This window comes from Pinus tabuliformis, chromosome J, assembly GCF_031772625.1.
Source record: "Pinus tabuliformis cultivar Carrire ecotype Pingquan chromosome J, CPIR1, whole genome shotgun sequence".
Taxonomy (NCBI): Eukaryota; Viridiplantae; Streptophyta; class Pinopsida; order Pinales; family Pinaceae; genus Pinus; species Pinus tabuliformis.
Window position 1 is genome coordinate 1,583,234,713 of NC_142295.1, and position 16,407 is coordinate 1,583,251,119.

At 41.2% G+C, this 16,407-nt stretch overlaps 1 protein-coding gene across 1 annotated transcript in view; it reads right to left on the reverse strand.

Annotated features, from left to right (window-relative positions):
• Nucleotides 1-16,407, reverse strand: part of LOC149233535 (Zinc finger, C3HC4 type (RING finger) family protein) — a 357,687-nt gene that overhangs the window by 19,939 nt on the left and 321,341 nt on the right. The gene's annotated exons all lie outside the window — the stretch shown is intronic.

Sequence of the window (16,407 nt, forward strand, 5' to 3'; positions counted from 1 at the left end):
GAAAATGCCAACTGTGATGTTGACAGGAGAACGAATGGCTCAGAAATCATCTGGTTAAGAGCAGACTTGTGGAGTTTCTACTTGGATTGTCATAGAATAAGAGGAGCGAGCAAGGTGCCAGGTTGATTACAAGACACCAATAATAAAACTACAATCCATCCTTAAAAACAGTGCTTTAAGAGCATGGACCTTCGAATTCTCCAGCCAAAATTGAAATGGAGATAATTTATGAGGTTAGCTAGGAATCCGACTACTTTGAGAATTAGAGTTGGGAGCCAAATGGGATGCCTGTCTTGATATTACTTTGCAGAAATTTGTCTATTCCTATGCTGCATGAATGTGTTTGGTTCTCTTCCTATTCAAGAGTTCGACCATAAGATGGGTTGCTTCCAGACGCAATTGAATAGTTTCACTATGTTCCATTAACTTCAATCGCCCTTCCTCTTGGAAGATAGAGTGATCACCCTATTCTATATGCTACAATGCTTGGACAATCCGACATCAAATCGGCACAGGATCCACTCACAACAGCTTCAAAAAACACTTGTTGTCTTCTTTTGTAAATGTCCTACTCATCTGAGTCTCGTCCTTTTAATGCAAGAAAATGATTTCAAGCATTGTCGGGCTCTAAATCAATCTCTTCAGCAACCTTCACACCAAAAAATGTATGTTAACAACAGTAGTTGCACCCTGTTCTGAAAAGAAAGTTTCGCATAACAGTTCCAGGTTGAGAGTTCTGGGTTTTGTCTAGATGCATTGCATGGCAGTGTTGAGCTTGTCGAATTTAGCGAAAGGCTTTGCTAGACAGTGCATTTCCTTCTTTTGCTCACTAAAACATAACAGCTTCTTGAGGAAGGACTTCATTCTTGCTCACAAATCAAACAACTAAATTCGCCCAAGGATGCAGCAATGTAGGAGTTCTAAAAATTGAAACCATTTACATTTCCAAAGGAGCATTAGGCAGTAATGGTAAACTTGACAAATGATGGACTGAATGTATGGCAGGATTGGGCATTATTGCATGGAAGAACTCACTAAGTGGGGGACTGATAAGCGCTCACAGCAACATAATTGATATGTCAGTGATAACAGGCTGCCCAAAATGGCGTTTCTGAGCAGCACAGGTAGCAGTTATGATAGAGAAGGAGCACTCAAATATACAAAGGTCATAAAACAAGTGGCTCAAAATTGATCAGGGCAGGAATTCGCCTGCTTTGATACCATGTTAAACGCACACATGGAATGGACAAACAAATAAGATAGAACATTGAATTGCATTTACTATAAACAATGACATACATTTATACAATGTGTGTGATCCTTGGTTTTCATATACCAAGTGGTCTTTTGGACTCCATTGACTGTTCACATTCCACACCAACCCTTAGCGGATTAGGTGTCCAACAAGGCAAAATACGGAGGCTGAAATTCAGCCTAGGGCAGATCAGAAGGCAGTGCGTTGGATGAGATTGGAAGACTTGACTTGGAGGGAGAAGACCATGTTTGACCATAGATTTGTTGAAGGTCAATTTGACCTAGTTGTTGACTAGAGGTCTAGGTGTATCTCTTGTTGAACTGAAGAATTTCTTTATTAAAAAGGGTTGTTGGATTTTTCCCCTTAGTGGGTTTTGCATTGTGATCTCTATTGTTCCACTGTTCTTGTATGGTTGAATTTCTAAAGTATAATTGCTTAATTATATACTGGAAAAATTAAAAGAAGATCAACATCATTAGAAGTAATTATCAGTTTTCATAAATATTGTGCTGGTAGATATTGCACATTAAAAATCAACAGGAAAAAGACTAGAGAATCTATAGATTGATGACCTGTAACTTACTGCATCTGATAGCTTCAAGACCAAATGTGATGCAAGCAGTTGAATAGGTGGAAAGATTCCAACTTGGGAGAATACATTTTCATGGAGCCCCTTCTCTTCATAGCATTGGATCATTTGATGGAAGTCTTTCGCTAGGGAAACTTCACTTCTCCTTGTTGAATGCTTGTGTGTGTTGACTTGGTGGTCTTCTCACATGTGCTTGCCTTATTAATCAGCCCTTGAGTGAATATTTGCTTGTATCCTAGATGTTAGTTTTTGTAGCATCGGATGTGTTCTAGCTTTGAAATTTTGTGGAGAGGCTAGAATACATGAGATCTCAAAAACCCAAAAATCGTTTCAAGAAATTCCACCTACAAGTGTCTCAATTAGATCATTAACCTATTTTTAAATATTTCCTAAGTCTAAACTTAGGAAATATGGTTAATTAATCATTATTAATTGAGATAAGGAGAGAATCATCTAGAAACTCACATGGAGCAATCCATGGATGATCCTAGCCATTGATTAAATTTTAATCTTGGCCGTTGGTGCTCTAATAGAGGATTATAAGAGGAAGTCGATGTGGTGATGGAGAAATCATCCAGTGCAAATACTTATTTGCCCAGGCAGTTCAATTTTCTCAGAAGCAGCAGCTCAACAGAGAAGATAGCGCCAGAAGGTGAGTAGCAGGTGGAAGAGGAGGGCAATAGCATTCCGGGAGGAAGATTTTCAGTTCTCAGAAGAGGCAAAGGAGGGAAGGCCGAAATCTCTAGAGGGCCAACATAAGCTCTGTGCAGAGGGTGATGCAGGGATCTCAGCGCAGAGGCTGGGGAAGCTATTTTGGAGGCAGAAAATAACTGTGGGGTGAGAGAAAATTCTCACAATATTTTTGCCAGTATTTTCCTCAGATTAGATTGCCAACTGGGCATCTAAATTATTGTACTCAGAATTGTTGTTGAACATTAATAATAAAACACTCATTTGCTGCGTTCGGTTTCCCAAGTTGGGTTTCTTCGAGGACAATTGTCCAAAAATACCTGTTTCGAAATTATTGTGCGCTAGAATTTCTCAATTTCCAGTATTTTACTTTTCGCAGTATTTTTAATGGTGAAAATTGCAGCTGTGATTTTATTTGTTCTTTGCCGTAGCAAATAAATTGCATAATTAATTTTTGAGTTAGAAGAATAATTTCCAATAGTTGCAATAGATAAAATTTCACATGGTCTCAAAGCTTAAGTGATCAATTGGGAAGCTCAGTGCCGAAGAGGAAAATTTTGCTACTCAAAGGGAGCAGCAGGCCGAAAAATTTCAGAGGCAGCGCAATCCATTGACAAGTAGGCCAAGTTGCTAGGGCAACAATTCGATTTTCAATAGTAGGGAGGCAAGAAAATTGAGTTGCCCAGATTAATGATTCCAGCACTTAGAGGGAGCAGTTGCACCACAAATTTTCGCTGAGCAGATTCCTGGTTGAACACAAAGGGTTTTGTTGCAAGCTGCAGAAGCAATATCCGAGTTGGGTGGAAAAGAAGAATAGCACACTAAATTTTTCTAGCATAGCCATGGACAGAAGTAATATTCAGGATACTTCAAATTTGTCTTCACGAGGACTCTAGTATATAAACAGTGGAGCATCAACTCACATGATAGGGGTTAGAGAATATTTCTCTAGCGACAAAGAGGAGCTAATGGACTTCCTGATTACTATGGGAAACAAAACGAAATGTACTCCAGTAGGAAGAGGTACCATAGATTTTCAGGGGGAGTCAGGAGCAAGCACCAACACTACAGATGTATTGCATGTGCCAAGATTGAGTATGAACCTGATTTCAGTATCCCAGTTACAGGATAAGGGGTATGATATTCACTTCGTAGGGAAGAAAGTGTATGTCAAACACCCGAGCTGGAAAAAGGTAAGACAGATTGGAGATCAAAGTAACAAATTGTACCGATTACAAATCGATCCTCCAATGGCACTGATAGGCAGTGACAGTAGCAGTGGTAAGGAGATGAATGAGTTATGCACAGGAGAATGGGACAGCTACACCATGGATCACTCAAGATGCTCAAAGAAACGGTAACAGGGGTTCCAGAACTTAACACTGATCATGATGATGTGTGTAAAGGATGCGTACTTAAGAAGTATGCTAAGGCAACATTTCCAAGAAGTGACCACAGAGCTAATGGCGTGTTAGGACTTATACACTTCGATATTTGTGGCCCAATGTCCACTAGAGCTTTCAGCGGTGCCAAATATTTCGTCACCTTTATTGATGATCATTCTAGGAAAACCTGGATCTACTTCTTGAAGACCAAGGATGAGGTTTTCGATTGTTTCAAAAGTTTAAGGCTCTCGTGGAGAACGCGATAGGAAGAAGATCAAGGTGCTTCGCTCAGATAATGGTGGAAAATATATTGATAAAGACTTCATAGATTTCTGTGCGAAGGAAGGCATCAAGAGAGAATGGACAACTTCATATAATCCACAACAAAATGTTGTAATGGAGCGGAAAAGCAGAACCATTGTTGGAGCTGCAAAGGCTATGTTATATGACCAAGATTTACCTAGATTTTTGTGGGCAAAAGCATGTAACACGATAAATATTTAGATCATGACTCCTCATAGAGCATTGGAGAAGAAAATGCCAGGAGTCTTCACAGGGAAGAAGCCAAAAGTTAACCACCTCAGAATTTTTGGCAGTGTTGCTTATTGCCACATGCCAGATGATAAACGGACCAAATTGGATTAGACTACAGAGAAGGGGTACAACAAAACCTCAAAGGCATTCAGAATCTACATTCCTAGCAATAGGAAGATAGTAGTAACGCGAGACGTGAAGTTCATGGAGGACCGAGCTTTTCAGAGGTCTCGTGAGATGACTACAAGTGATCAGAATCAGTGAACAAAAGATCCTTTGGTCCAGCAGTAGTGGCAGCGAGTGGGACAGGTAGGAGGACAGTCACAAGGGTCAAGCACTGCGGCCAACACCAGTATTTCCTCAAGTGCAGGAAATTCAGGGAGTTCTTAGCAGATGGAGCAGTAGAGACGGGATGAGGAGGAGCTAGCAAAACCTCCCACGACTAGTGGTCGAGCTAGTAGAGAGGATTGTCAAACATTAAGAGATGCAAAGGAGTTTATTGGAACTCCTAGGATTTACTTTTCCTACTTATTCATCAATAAGTTATTTATGAAATTCTTCAATAAACATTAAAATAAATTTTGCTGCAAATATCACACTGTAATACAAAAACAAACACATGTACAAGAATCAACACATTGACACAAATATTTTGGACAATAGTCCCCAGAAAAACCCAACGTGGGAAAACCGGTGCAGCAAGGGAGAATTTTAATATTCAGCAATTCTTCAGTACAACAGAATGCCAAACTGGCTTACCCACAGAGAGAAAAATTCTCCAGCACTTCTCCTAGTCCCAGCGTCAGCTTGGTTGACCTTTGCGTGGCTCCCAAACACTCTACGTCAGCCCTGTGCCTTTCTGCGTCACCCACGCAGGTCCTCTAGTGACTACGCAATCTCCCGCTGCCTCTGCATCTGCCTCTTTTGCCTCAGCGCTGACCTTTAGTGGCTGATCCCTTCTCTCTGTTTCATACTTGCTGCCTCCTGATTACTCACCAGACCACTAGTTCGAATTTCTCAGCTAACTCCACTCCAGAAATTGAACTGACTGGTCTCCCTCAGTGTGCTCTCCACGTGACCCTCAACCCTCCTCTTATACTTTTCTCGTTGACAAATCAATGGCCAAGATTAAGTCCCTAATCAACGGCTAAGATTAACTCTAGCTTGATCCATGACTTTTGAACCCTTCTAACACAGTTTTATATTAATTCACATTAATATTTTATTTTTTCTAAGTTTAGAATTAGGGACTTCATTAAAAATATTAATTATTTTAATATCTCCCAAACTGTTTAGAATCTACCCAAACCATTTCTGGGTATTGGAGATCTCATGTGCTTTAGCCTCTCTACCAATTTTTGTGGCTAGAGAAGCTGGCTTACCCACAGAGAGAAAAATTCTCCAGCACTTCTCCTAGTCCCAACGTCAGCTTGGTTGACCTCTGCGTGGCTCCCAAACACTCTACGTCAGCGCTGTGCCTTTCTGCGTCAGCCACGCAGGCCCTCTAGTGATTGCATAAACTCCCGCTGCCTCTGCGTCTGCCTCTTCTGCCTTAACATTGATCTCCAGTGGTTGATCCCTTCTCTGTTCTATACTTGCTGCCTCCTGACTGCTCACAAGACCACTAGTTCGAATTTCTTAGCTAAGCCCGCTCCAGAAATTGAACTAACCGGTCTCCCTCATTGTGTTCTCCATGTGACCCTCAAGCCTCCTCTTATACTTTTCTCGTTGACAAATCAACAGCCGAGATTAAGTCCCTAATCAATGGCTAAGATTAACTCTGGCGAAATCCATGATTTTTGGACCCTTCTAACACAATTTTATATTAATTCACATTAATATTTTATTTTCCCTAAGTTTAGACTTAGGGACTTCATTAAAAATATTAATTATTTTAATATCTCCCAAACTGTTTAGAATCTACCCAAACCATTTATGGGTACTGGAGATCTCATGTGCTTTAGCCTCTCCACCAATTTTCATGGCTAGAGCACATCCGATGCTACCCCAAATCAACACTCCCTTTTAGTGAGCACTGTGCTCTAGTAATACTCCTCACTGAGTATAATCTTGATCATCCGACATTAGTCCCTGTCCTAATGCTAAGCCTCCCTGCCCAACATCCTCTGCACTCCTGCATCCTGTACTGCTGCCCATGGCTCTGCTACTGCCACTGCTGCATCTGGACGACAACTCCCTCTGCATCCGTGTTGTTGTTGGTCCTTTCTCCCAACACTGCATCCGCACTGCAACTCCCTCCGCATCCACGCTGTTATCACTCCCATTTCTGCTGCTGAAACAGGTTCTTTACCCTCCACATCTTTTCCCTGAAGTAGTCAAACTTTGTCCTTCCAAGGGCCTTGGTGAGGATGTCTGCCACCTGTTCTCCTATAGAAGTGTAGCTCAACTGTACAGCTCCTCGTTAGGCACAGTCCATGACAAAGTGACACCGGATATCAATAAGCTTCGACCTATCATGAAAACTGGATTCTTAGAGAGCTTGATGCAACTCTGATTATCGCATATGATTATGGTCGCCTCCATATTCCTTTTGAATAGGTTCACAAGCAGTTTTCTAAGTCATATGGAATACAAAGTTGTGCTTTCCGCCATATATTTTGCCTCAGATGAGCTCAGAGCCACGAACTTCTGTTTTCTACTGCAACAAGAGGTCGTTCCTGATCCAATGTTGAAACAATACCGAGAGATACTTTCCCGATCCAGTGAACTTCCTGCCCAATCTGCATCCATAAATCCACTCAATCTGATATCCTTAGTCCTGGTGTACAAGAGTCCATAATCGACTATTCCCTGTAAATACCTGAGAACATGTTTGGTTGTTGCCCAGTGTGCCCTCTTCGATTCCACCATGAACTGACTGAGGGTGTTGACAGCGTAGCAAATGTCAGGCCTAGTATTGACCAGATACATCAGGGACCCTATGAGCTGCTTGTATAAGGTGGGATCAACATCCTTGTCTTCTGATGCATCAATCTTCTTCTAGTTGGTGATCATTGGAGTAGCCATGGGTCTACAGTCCTCTATCCTGAATCTCTTCAGGATTTCTGTAGCATATCTCCCTTGCCCAAGGAAGATCTCTCCCTTTTTTTGCCAAAATTCCAAACCTAGGAAATAATACATTCGTCCCAAATCCTTCATATCGAATTCTGTAGCTAGATTCTTCTTGCAGTCCCGATGAGCCAAGATGATCCTGTCAAAAAGAGGTCATCTACATACAATACTAAGATTAGTGGCTCATTCTCTACAACCAAATAGTAGAGATTTGGATCTACGTCACTTTTCACAAATCCCATCTTTTGCAAGTAGCCATCGATTTGACCATACTATGCTCTAGGTGCCAGTTTCAGCCCATACAAGGCTTTTTTCACCCTGCATACATGAGACTTCTCATGTGTCTCAAAGCCCTCTAGTTGTTCAATGCAGTGTTACTTGGGAGTGGCAGCGAAAGCGAGGAGTGGGAGTGAAAACGGGTGCAGGAGCAACATTTTCAGAAGCTCTCGGTTTGGGAGTGAATCCAAGAGCGTTTTTTATATATTTTTATATATTTTTTATAGTTTGATACATATATGTCAACAAAAACATGTAGAATGATTAATTAGATATAAAAAACATAGATTGTACCATATAACAACAATCATCTAGAAGTTATAATCTTCATCAACCACGTCCACAAGTTTGTAACATAGTAACATACAACATATTGAGTCTCATGATTCATCAATCTTAAAGTTTCAAGCTTTCAAAACTCAATATATAACATTTATCATCATTGATCACCAAAGTTGTACTTGTAAGCTGAGTGTAACCATTACAACAAACAATATCTAACATGAAATGAAATGTTATAAAATGAAATAAAATGAAACAGCTTTCAACTTTCATGAAGCATCATATTCATAATTCATTACTAATGAGTTATAATTGCCAATTTCAAACTTAAATTGTCATATATTTTAAAAAAAAATATCATAATAAATATGAAAGAGTCAATAGTTATAAAAACTACTAGAAACTAGAAAAGACAAATAAATCTATTATCTATTGCTTATGCTTGGGCCTCTTGCCACCATGAGAAATTTCTAATTTTTTAGTCTTGTTGGAAAATCAGGATCTTTGTCATTAATATCACCCTCTAAGGATTAATATCCAGAGGTATCTTTGTCATTACCTCTGTATCTGTATAGGGATCTTTGTCATTAATATCACCCTCTAAGCATTAACATAAGATAGAAAAAGCATAGCATGTCAAGTCAAGATTTTGTTTGAGTGATGCGTACGTTTTTAGGAGGGTCATGATAAAGGAGTTCGACAACCAATGCCACTAACATCAAGGTACATTGAGGGATTGGTGCTCTTGATTAAATACGAGTTCCATACCCTAATACATGACAAAATTCAATGGAAACATTGCAATCCCCCAATCTTGAAATCCTAAGAAACTGATAAGTCTGCTGGATTTTGAATGAAATCTAAAATTCTACTTTCTCCATATGAAATCCAATGAGGTCGGAACCACTCTCAAACATCCTGAGTCATTTCATGGTAATGTTAAAAATTTAAGTAAAAGGACGAAAATGAAGATTAAAGAGAATGTCACTTTTACTTTTAGAATTTAACATTACCATGAATCGCATATCAATACTAGGGCCATAGGCTTGATCATTAAGTTGCGCCACTCAAAACTTATTTGTTTCTTTGAAAAAAAATTGCATTTGGAACATTACTGCAAAACAATTTTTCCAAAAAAGGTTAAACGCTCCTGAAAAAGAAGGGAGCGTTTTTTTTTTAGGGAGCACACTCCCGAGGCACTTTGGAGCTGCTTCCGCTCGGAGCGCGAATTGGGAGTGGGAGCAAGGGGGGGTGGGGGGTGCGCTCCCCCGCAACCTTGGTTCAATGTATACCTCTTCTTCTATTACCCCATTCAGAAAAGTCGCTTTGACATCCATCTGATGAATCTCCCATCCCATCTTAGCTGCAAGAGATATCACGGTCCTAATAGACGTATACTTGGCTACCGGGGCGAAGGTCTCCTCGTAGTCAATTCCTTCCTTTTGAGCATACCCCTTAGCCACAAACCTGGCCTTGTATTTCTCAACACTGCCATCTGCAGCATATTTGATCTTGTAGATCCATCTCGAACCTACCACTGATTTGTCTTGAGGCCTTAGCACTACCTCCCAGACATCATTCACCATTATGGAGTTGTACTCCTCTACCATCGCGTCTAGCCAAACCTGATGTTGAGTTGCCTCCTTGAAACTGGCAGGCTCCCCATCCTGAGCTACTAATGTCTAATATCTATTTGGTTGTTTTCGCTCCTTGTTATTGTCTCTTGGCACACCGATGAAGTCCTCTACATCTCGCAAAATCTGACGAAGTTCCCTGCTAGTTCTTCCTCTGCCAGTAGGTGCTTCTGTTATCTCCTCCTCCTCATCCTGAGACTCTTCTTGACCCGAGGAAGAATTTTTTAATTTCGTGGGTTGAAGAGGCTTATCCAGCGGCTTCTCTTTTGACTGCTCCTCGGAAGGCATCTCACGAGATTTTCTGAAAGCCTTGTCCTCCATGAACTTTACATCTCGTTGAACTACTATCTTCCTACTCCCTGGGAGGTAGATTCTATATGTCTTAGCGTTCTCTTTATATCCCACCAGATATCCCGTTTCCGCAATTTGATCCAACTTCTTCCTCTTTTCCTCTAGTATGCGGCAATATGCTAAACTCCCAAATATCCTGAAATGAATGACTTCAGGTGTCTTCCCTGTGAAAACTTTCCCTGGAGTAATCTTGCCCAACGCCCGATGAGGAGTCTTGTTCTGAACATAGACTGTTGTGTTGCATGCTTCCGCTCACAGGAATTTCAACATATCTTGATCATACATCATGGCCCTAGCTGCTTCTACAATAGTCTTGTTCTTTCTTTCTGCTAATCCATTCTACTCCAGATTGTAGGGAGTTGTCCACTTTCTTTTGATGCCTTCCTTAGTGCAAAAATCAGTGAAGTCCTTATCGACATACTCTCCACCATTATCTGAGCGCAAAACTTTTATTTTCTTCCTAGTCAGATTCTCCACCGGAGCCTTGAACTCTTTGAATCGACAGAAAACCTCATCCTTGGTTTTCAGAAAATTCCTTGAGTGGTCATCAATGAAGGTAAGGAAGTACTCGGCACCACTGAGAGCTTTTACGGACATAGGTTCGCAGATATATGAGTGTATCAATCCTAGTACACTCTTGGCCCTGTGTGTGCTCCTAGGAAATGTTGCTTTGGCATACTTTCCTAGAGCACATTCTCTGCATACATCATCTCATTCCGTACTCAAAGCCGGAACTCTTGTTGTAGTGCTCCTAAGAATTCTTAGAGCTCCATGGTGCAAATGATCCATTCTTTTGTGCCATAGTTCATTCATGTCCTTGTCTCCATGACTACCTATTAGTGCTATTGGTGATTCTAGTTGTAATCTATACAACTTGTTACTTTTGATCCAGATCTGTACTTTCTTTTTCCAGCTCAAGTGTTTGACGTATACCTTCTCCTTAATGAAGTAGACGTCATAGCCCTTGCCTTGAAGTTGTGATACGGAAAGTAAGTTAATCCCCAATCCTGGTACATGCAACACATTTGTAGCACGAAACCATTCTCCCGATTCTGTTTGAAAAACTATGGTACCCTTCCCTACTGGAGTACACTTTGCCTTGTTCCCCATGGTGATCTGAAAGTTCATCTTCTCTTCTCGATATTCTGAGAAACATTCCTTGATTCTCGTCATATGCCACGAGGCTCCACTATCTATATACCACACTTCTGATGATGCAGAACTAGTCATACAAGCCACTTCTTCTTCCAGCCTGGAAGCCAACATAGAGAAATCGAAGTCTCTTTCTCTTGTGCAATCTTCTGAAAATCTGTGTGAGTCCCCTGACGTGGATGCCTCTGCATCGTGGTCTCGACCCATAACTGATTTTCCCTTCCTATCTCTGATTACTCGCTCTGATACCATGTGAAAATTCTATCATTGCAACATCTGATTTACTTTTCCTACTTATTCTTCAATAAGTTATTTATGAAATTCCTTCAATAAACATTAAAATAAAGTTTGTTGCAGATATCACACCGTAATACAGAAACAAACACATGTACAAGAATCAACACATTGACACAAATATTTTGGACAATAGTCCCCAGAAAAAACCCAATGTGGGAAAACGGTGCAACAAGGGAGGATTTTATTATTCAACAATTCTTCAGTAAAACAGGGTGCCAAACTGGCTTACCCACAGAGATAAATTCTCCAACACTCCTCCTAGTCCCAACATTAGCTTGGCTAACCTCTGCGTGGCTCCCAAACACTTTGTGTCAACCCCTGCTTGATTGTGTCAGCCCTGGGCCTTTCTACGTCACCCATGCAGACCCTCTAGTGACTGCACAATCTCCTACTGCCTCTGCGTCTTCTTGAAATGCCCTGCGCCTACCTCTCCTGCCTCAGTGTTGATCTCCAGTGGCTGTCCCTTCTCTCTGTTCCGTATTTGTTGCCTCCTGACTGCTCACCACACCACTAGTTCGAATTTCTCAGCTTACCTCGCTCCAGAAATTGAATTGACTGGTCTCCCTCAGTGTGTTCTCCAAGTGACCCTCAAGCCTCCTCTTATACTTTTCTCGTTGACAAATCAACAGCCGAGATTAAGTCCCTAATCAACGGCTAAAATTAGACCTGGCTTGATCCATGTCTTTTGGACCCTTCTAACACAGTTTTATATCAATTCACATTAATATTTTATTTTCCCTAAGTTTAGACTGAGGGGCTCCATTAAAAATATTAATTATTTTAATATCTCCCAAACGATTTAGAATCTGCCCAAACCCTTTCTGGGTATTGCAGTTCTCATGTGCCTTAGCCTCTCCACCAATTTTCAAGGCTAGAGCACATCTGATGTTACCCCAAATCAACAAAGTGCGTCCCTGACGTGATTATATAACAATTAATACAACACCGCATCCGTCACATCACAAGTCCTTTTAAAAGTTATTTTCATGTTGGAGTTCTAATTGTGATATGATATATGGACCCAATAGGACAATCGAAACAAGTTCATTGTATTATCGCATCTGCAACGTCGGAAGTTATGTACCGCAAATCTTAACGGGATGTCACGGTAAAACGCCGATTGCGATAGTATTACGGACCGCCAATTGCAATAGAGTGGTGGACCCCAAACCACAGATTGCGATAGAGGCTATGGACCCGACGGATTTATTAACAGCTGCTTGATACTATATCGCATCTGATCCATCGACAGTGGGGGTATCAGGATGTTATATCCTGAAGCCATAAGGTTGTGATTGCGGGATTTTCACGAGTTGCGATTGCGAGAGCTCGGAAAAATTGTGATTGTGATCAGAGTTGCAGGAATCGCCCCCCGCCCCCCCCCCGGATCCTAACATGGAACCGCGACCCATACGGAATCGTTCCGGAATCTCAATGCGAAGCGCGATTCCAAATTTCAGGTGGCGCGATTCCGTTTTTTAAAAACGGTTCCTGGTTTTTAGGTGGCGGTGGCCCGGATCCGCGCTTCGGAGGGCGATTCTGGCATCCGGTTGCGCCACGCAACCTGCCCGGAAGCGCATGCAACCCGCACGCAACCCGGACGCAACCCCGACGCAACCCGGACGCAACCCGCGGGCAGCAAAAACGAACTTAAATTTTTTTTAATTTCTTTTAAAAGTTAACTTAACTTAGCATGAGGGGGTGGGTTAGGGTGAGTTTAGAAAAGAATAAAGCCCCCATTCTCTTCTCATTTTCTCACTTTGAGTTTATGAGAGTTGGAGAAGAGAAGAGAGGAGAGGAGAAGAGAAGAGAGGAAAGGAGAAGAGAAGAGAGGAAAGGAGAGGAGAAGAGAGGAGAGCTTGGAGGAGTGAAGAAGGAAGAGCTAGGAGAAGGAGGAGGAGCTTGGAGCAAGAGCTTGGAGGACTTCATCTACAAGAGCTAAAGAGGTAAGTTCAAACCCCAAACTCCCTTGTTTTTTTGAAAAAAAAATTGTATTTTTCTCCTCCCTCTCCTACTCTTTCCCATTGTTTCTACTTGCTCCTTTATTTACAGGTTGTCCACCACCTATATCCATATTCCAAGATGGTGTTCTTTTGGCTTCTATGTATCATTCCACTCTTGGTTTTAATGATGGCAAGGGTGAGGAATAGAGGGGAAGAGGAAGGGGATGAACTTGGTCCTAATAGTAGTGACCCAATGTATGATGAGGAGGAAGGGTTTGAAGAGGAAGGGGATGAACTTGAAGGGGACACTGAAGCACAAGATGGGAAAGGTACATCAAATCCCTTGTGGAACTATGTGACCAAACTTGAAGGGGGAAAGGGTGGTGGATCTTACAAATTTTTGTGCCCTCATGGTTGTCATGGAGGAAAACCATATACGGGTTCATATACCCGTCTGAGGAGGCATCTTTGTGGGGTGTTGGACAGTGATGAAAAAAAGGGTTCTGTGGGGGTAACCATTTGCCCAAACATTTCAAGTGAACAAAGACAAAAATACATCCAAATAGAGATGGCTGCACAACAAAAAAACAAGAAACAAAAAAATCATTCTGAATCAAGTGCAACCTCTAAATTTGGTAGTTGCCCATCTCCTCATGGTACTTCTGCAACCTCTGGAGGTAGAAAAACAATAGGGGATTTCCTTAATGTTGCTGGGAGGGATGATGTGGATGGAAAGATAGTCTGTTTTCTTTGTGCTTGCGGTGTACCATTCAATGTGCTTCGCTCTCCCTATTGGCATGACATGGTAAAGGCCATCAATGAAGCCCCAAAAGGATACAAGGCCCCCAACTATGAGAAAGCTAGAACAGTGTTATTAGAAAGAGAAAAAGCTAAGGTTCAAAGAGCTTTGACACGTTTTACACATGAGTGGGTGGATTATGGGGTATCCATTGTATCAGATGGGTGGACAAATATTAGAAACCAACATTTGATAAATGTTCTTGGTGTTTCTTCTAGTGGTGCAGTATTTATTGCATGTCATGACTCCTCCTCCATCAGTGCAACTGCACAAAACATTGCAGATCTCCTATTGAAATCAATCAAAGATGTTGGTCCGAATAATGTGGTTCAAGTGATCACAGATAATGCAGCAAATTGTAAGGCAGCAGGAAAAATTATTGAGCGTACTCATCCACACATCTTTTGGTCTGGGTGCCTGGTTCACACATTGAACCTTTTGATGCATGATATTGTGAAACACAAAGATTGTGGGTGGATTGCTGAGGTTTACAGGAAAGGGAAGCAGCTCATTAAATTCATCACAGGGCATACAAGAGTAAACTACTTCTATGGCACTTACTCCAAGTTGCAATTGCTTAAAATTGCAAAGACAAGATTTGCTAGTTATTACCTCACCTTTAGGCGGCTAGTGAGGGTGAGACAAGCTTTAACTAATCTGGTGTGTGCTGAAACATGGGATGAAATTAACACTGACACAGATGGTGCTAATGTAGTCAAGGACACTGTTCTTGACAGTTACTTTTGGTCACAGGTTAAATATGTTTTGCAATTCACCAAACCAATTGATTACATGATCAAGTTTGCAGATTCAGATCGACCAGTAATTGGGGAGGTGTATGAGCAAATGGATAGCATGTTGGGGCAGATTAAAGACATTGTTGAGCCTAGAGATACCACCTTGTACAATTATATTCGTGTAGAGGTGCAAAACCGATGGGAAATGCTAAATATTCCATTGCATGCATTAGCATATGTTTTGACACCTAAATACTATCATCCATCATGGCTTTCAAAACCAGCACCTGGGGGGGGAAGCAAGAAAAAACCACACCAAGATAGAGAGGTTCACGAAAAATATATGGCTGCATTGAGTAGATTAATCCCTGATAATGAGGAGGCTGCATTGGTACGGAGACAGGTGAGCAACTATACGCTCAACACTGGTCCATTTGGGAGCATGCATGCAATTTAAGATCGAGAGCATTTTTCTGCTCTTGAGTGGTGGAACATGCATGGAGGGGCTACTCCACTTCTACAGAGTTTGGCATTGCGGGTGCTATCACAGGTGGTAAACACTTCTTCTGCAGAGAGGTGTTGGAGCTCTTATTCTTTCATCCACAGTGTTAAAAGGAACAGGTTGAGTTTAGACCGGGCAGAGAGCTTGGTTTATGTTCATTACAACTTGCGATTGTTGTCCCATTACTGTGAAGATGCAAAGTCTAATAAAGACTTGTTGACTTGGGACAAGAATCCAGAGGAGCCCAATTTGGAGGATGGAGTGTTGCGACTAGAGCAATTAGAGGATGCTCTTATCCAGGTATGTCCATTGTGGTATGAATTTTCCAATTTTCCCTTATAAAGCATTTCTCTAATTCATGTTTTTAATTTTTTTGTTAACTAGTGTTTTTTTTTTTTTGCATGAATTTTTTGAGCGATTCTAGGATGATGATGACCGTGTTGATATGCCACCACCCCCACCCCCATCTGGTCCCTTGGTTCCTAGGTTCCATGGTTCAACACCAACAGCAGGGGGTTCTTCTTCATCAGTTCCAGTGCCACGACTTACACAGGGACCATCTTCTTCATTGCCACCACGTGGAGGCCCGCCATCACGTTCTATTCGTGGTGGAAGGAGGAGAGATTAGTAGATATATTCACAATCTACTTCTTTTTGTCATAGATTACTCATTAGACTTGTAGACTTGTGAATTTGAATTTTGAACCTTTTTGGCTTGGCGGTGACCAAGTGACATATTTTGTAAACATTATTATTTGAATTTTGGACATGACAAATGTTGACAGTTGCTCACTTGCTAGATAAATCATAATATGCTCTATGTTTTATGTTTTATAATATGCTTAAATGTTTTATGTTTTATAATATGCTTAAAAATTTGATGTATGTTTGTAATAGCTAGAATATAGA